This window comes from Limulus polyphemus, unplaced genomic scaffold (assembly GCF_000517525.1).
Source record: "Limulus polyphemus unplaced genomic scaffold, Limulus_polyphemus-2.1.2 Scaffold1044, whole genome shotgun sequence".
NCBI lineage: Eukaryota > Metazoa > Arthropoda > Merostomata > Xiphosura > Limulidae > Limulus > Limulus polyphemus.
Window position 1 is genome coordinate 269,208 of NW_013666654.1, and position 5,541 is coordinate 274,748.

Genomic DNA, 5,541 nt, shown 5'->3' on the forward strand with positions numbered 1-5,541 from the left:
ATCGTTGTGCTACCTTGGGAATGTGGTTCCCTGGTGGGACAGTGGGAAATTTAAAAAAAAATGGGACTTAAAAGCTAAAATCCGGGGTTCTATTTCCCGTGGTGAACACAGCAGGTAGCCCAATGTGTCTTCCCTTTAACACAAACAAATAAAGCCTTGGGAACGTTACAGAGGTTAAAGGTTACAAACTATAGCGTACATATTCAAAACTTGGACTTCAGGGCAGACCAACTGAAAGTTTAATTGCTTATAAGTTAGCTCAGTGAATGATCATGATAACATTTGAAAAATCCCCTTCTTTTTCTATGAAGAAATCTTTGCTTTTTTGTTTGTTTGAAGCAAATCACAAAGCTACACAATAGGCTATCTATTCTCTGCCCACCACGGGTATCGAAATCCGGTTTCTAGCGTTGTAAGTCCGCAGACATACCGCTGTGTCACTGGGGGGGGGCTCTATGAAGAAACAGCTTATTCTGTGCATACAGATGTTTCTCTAAACAGGAAATTTGGGCCACAAAATGCTTTGACAGATAATGTATTAAGTAGAATAAACAGAGTAGACATTGGTCAAAATTGGGTATCCAACAAAAAACTTTTGAAAAATATTAAATATTTGCATACAAAATTAAAATGCAAAAGCTATGCGATAAACACTGGTCGTAAAAAATTAACAAATAGATAACTTTTCATAAAACTGGAGTATTACTGAGGCACGAGAAAACCTAAAGATCACCATATAACACTGAAATGCCCTCCTACGACAACTCTTAATGAATATTAAATTGAATATAACTCATGGTAATCTGAGGAAGTATTATATTTAACCAGTTCCAAGAATTTCAATCTGGAGATAAGGATAAAAACACTTACAATATACTGTAACTGGATTTAATTGTCATAAATTACCTCTCAAATACATGAAAACTACAAGTAAAATTCACAACTTAGAAAGCAGACGATAAAACATACTTATCAATTCCAAAAAAAAAAAGAAATCAAAAAAGAATAGTGACATGGTAAGAATATACTATATAAAGTTTAATTTCATGTCATAAGCTGTATACTTAGTCGTGTTTGACCTGTCTAAGAAGTTATTCATTATAAAAAACTTAGTACTTCTAGCTCTTAATACGAAAACATCACATTTTGTGATGTTCCAAAACCTACACTTGAACCTAGGTTACAAAGATTGAGAAGTTTACGTGCTCTACTGACAAGTAAATTTCATAGATAATATAAATTACTCCATATAACACATTTTATGTAGCATTAATCTTAGTAAAAAAAAATCTAAACTGAAAATAAAAAATCAAATATTTCTCATATGAAGAACCTAAGATATTAAATGTAATTACCCTCGAACAACTGAAGCCAAGCTAAGATTTCAGCCTGGTAATACTTATTCAAGTTGGACCACTGAACAAGATAGATAATTTTTGTCAAGACTTTTTCGCAAGAGAACGAACAAGTTAAACCGATAAAATATATTCAAAAGAGATCATATACGAAATACGTACCTGAAAATGATTGATAAAAGCTTTTTAGAAAAAAAAAATGCTTCACAGCTTATATTTCTCAATTGAGAATTCTGAAGACTCACCCTTTTGTATTACAAACACAATGTAACATTTTTCAAAAAATACTTTTCAAACGGTATCACGACATTTTACGGCCGTCATATTATTGCCGTAGTAAATGACTGCCGGCAAATAATTATGTTCTCAAAACAAAACATCTCTTAGCACAGTGAGCAACCTTAAAAACAGAATAATAAAGTAATTGATTAAATTGCTGGAAAAAAAAAAGGCTCTCACCGTATGGCAATTAGGTACGCTATTACTTATGACGTAATTTTCGTGTTCAAGGTTTTTGACATGATAATGGTTGCTTTTATAATATTTCGATAATATAATTTCTATACATACAGAAAACCTTAAAATGAAATAATTAATTGTTGCATCCATTTGCCTGCAGTAAAGTGCACCAGCAGTCATTTACTACGGCAGTAAAATGTAGTAGAGCCTTTTCATACGACCTGGTAGGTTCTCAACAAATTATATATAATTCATAGCAAATGCTGGCAGCATCCTGAATTCACAGTAAGTGTTATCGGATAGACTTAAGTAATCATTCGTCAATAATTTATGATGAACGAAGCAGATTGAGCAACTCCAGGAAGTTATTTAAAAAATAAAAACAAAAACTTCTAAATTAAAATAGAACTTTGGCTCACTGTCCACAAACTCAGGAGCCCTTGCCAACATTTCATGAAAAAATAAAATAAAAAAACATTTATACACACAAAAGCATCTTAAGTTAAACTCTCAGCGATCAACAGTTTGAACACTACAAAAGTTGTTAGAGCAAAGAGCGGTTTACACAATTTTTTGCAAGATAATGAAAACTTGGCAAATCAGAATTAACAAATATTTTTGTGAATATTAAGCTGAAAAGTTATATTATTCCATTTACACATACACATATGCCACAGTTTCATCAGTTTGTTGAAATTGGAATTTTTAGAACGAAGTGTTAAAAATTATGCTAAAAGTATTTTAAGGCTTATTGTAGATACTCTACCAAGCCAGACAACATTTCAAGACTTAATTTCGAAGAACGTTATTTCTGGTAATTTCCATTGGTTTATCGATTTTGATACTGATATTTAAAAATGTGGTTTTATGTTGTTGTTTTTCTTAACACTACATGTTGAAGCATTTTTTGCTAGAGTTAAATCCAAGAAATAGAGATTAACATATGTGTGTGTGTATGTATGTATGCGCGTGTGTTAATTATTGTCTTCAATGCACTTCGTCTTTGGAAGTTTACCTACCATAAAGTATGAGCTAAAACATGAGCCAGTAAAATTGATGGTGTGATATCCCATGAAAAAAGGACAGGTCCCTAGAAGGGCCATTTTTGGCTCTGAAATCCAGTGAACAGCAAAGCAAAGAGAAATGAAACAGTAAGTGGTGCTTTCAGTAGTCTCTGTATTGCCCAACTTGCCAGCAAGTCAATATGATGATTTGTGCAACGTGTTTTTCGATATAGAATGCATATTATGGATACTATGTCGATTTCTGTCAAAAGTCAGTCATCTGCAAACAAATGGAGAAGATCTTAACATCAAGCACGTGTAAGTACCACCATGATATTTGCACAGCATATTTAATGGAGCAAAGATATATCATGTATGAAAACGAATGTGGTACATACATGTGTTTAGGACAATAAATATGTCGTCATGAATGCTGAAGAACTTACCAATTGCGACATCACATGAACTCTGAGATTTTCAATGATGTGACATCCAATATTCATACTCTTAACTTTTAAAAATTGACCAGATGACAAGCCTAAATATGAAAATGTAACATCGGTTCACCGTTACTCACAGGAATTTTCTGGACACTTTCCAGATCACATAATTGACGCGGCAGGTGGAGAAGTAGTTCTGATGACACTGACAACCAAGGTTCTACTGAAAGCACAACATGATGATGACACTGACAACCAAGGTTCTACTGAAAGCACAACATGATGATGACACTGACAACTGAGGTTTTACTGAAAGCACAACATGATGATGACACTGACAACTAAGGTTCTACTGAAAGCACATGATGATGACACTGACAACTAAGGTTCTACTGAGAGCATAACATGAAAATTGTGTATTTAAAAATTTCACATCTCTATGTACTCTTTCATATCACATCCATATTTTATGCTTGCTATAGATGTGCTTTTTGTTTCTCCTTTAATAACATCCTAATAAATAAAAAAAAGGTGTTTTTGTAGTTTGTATATGCCAGACTATCATATGTGTTCCAGTGATTAGAATTTATAATATAACGAAAATCAACCCTAATAGGGATATCCCTTACCCTTTTATTTGAATTTAACCATTAGAAATTTAAATTTACTTTGGTTTGAGTAGCCGCCTGTTGCATATATGCCCCCGCAACGTTTGTTAATACATAATTAGGATTTGTGATCATACACAACCAATTCTGATTTCCAATGCTTCATTAAGTTGCAGCGTCCAACATACACTACGGGTTGCTTATCTGACGTGTAAATATTCAGGTGGTAGAAATGTCAAATACAATTATTATCTTGATTAATTCGTCTACAGAGTGAAAGGATTGGTTACGAGGCTACATGAACAGGTAAAGGGCTATCTGTAACCCATCTGTACTCTGTGAAGTTGGAAAGCTTCGAGACAAACGGAAAACACTAATTTTAACTCCTTTGGTTTAGCCGACTTTGGCAAAGAACAAATGCAGTGTATTTATGTCTTATGTTCTATAATTCCCACCATTGGGCAGAATATTGCAGCATTTTTAGTGGTGCGTATTAATATTGTTATTTTTAATCTTATAGTAACTAACCATTCCTTCTTTGTGTGATATACGTATATTCACTATACTTTCTTATCACATGAAACAGTGCCACCCTCTATTTTTATAGTCTTTAAGCGTGAAGCATAAGAAAAGGCCGCGTTATTGTGGAAAGTAATGTTATTGAAAGAAAATATTAGATGCATCGCGAATACAAAATAATTATAATTTACAACAAATTGTAATATCAGTTTAACTAAATGTCAGTTATCTTTGTTCAAAGTCAGCCAAAGAATTAGGGCCCGAATTTGCCTCTTGTAACCTATATTGTATTAGTATTTTTTTTTCTATTGATATATATACTTATTAGTATCTATGATAGCCTGTGAAAAGGTAATTATTCGTTGTTGTTTTTAAGTTGTAGTGTGTAATTGCTATTATTTAAAAGCCTCTGACCAGTAAGCTCACACACCTGTTCAAGTCCAAGAACGTTAGCTTATTGCAGGCTGTTGTTGACATTCCAAAGTCTATCAGGATACTACTATTCAAATATTTCCGCAATACGTTTATCAGAGCATTGCTATCTGTAAAAATGAATCATACGTTTGTAATAGTTTGTTGTTTTATCAATTTTCCAAACTTTTTACTCTTTTTTTTACTGAATTTTGTATGACGGTACAAAAATTATATAATAGAAACTTGTCATCGACTAAGTACCTTCCTAGCAACTATTTTTTATGAAATGACTGTTTAAGTAAAACTAATAAAAAGATGTGACATAACATTTTTTAGTGTTAATTTAGTTTCTTTTCTGCAAAGACAATATCAACACTAAAAATATGACAATGTTCTCTTTGGAATACTAATTATTCTCGCCAGTGTAATCATCAATAAAGCAACAGCGCGAAACATTTAATTTATTATGCCCTATTCAAAACTCATGGAGTGAAAGTGAAAACATTTAAATGTTTACTCAGACTGAAGAATTTCAACTGACTAGGCGTGTACTATATGTAACAACAAAATCATTTCAACATAGTGTTGCGTCAGCGAGTCACGTGACTGGTGTGGCGCCACCTATTTTCTAGAACTATCCTGTACCTTGGCGAATGCTCTAGTATTTACTAGATATAGGGTAGCCTGGTATATAAAAGAGGGTGACAACGTGACGGGGGAATAATAATGTGTGTGTAGATAG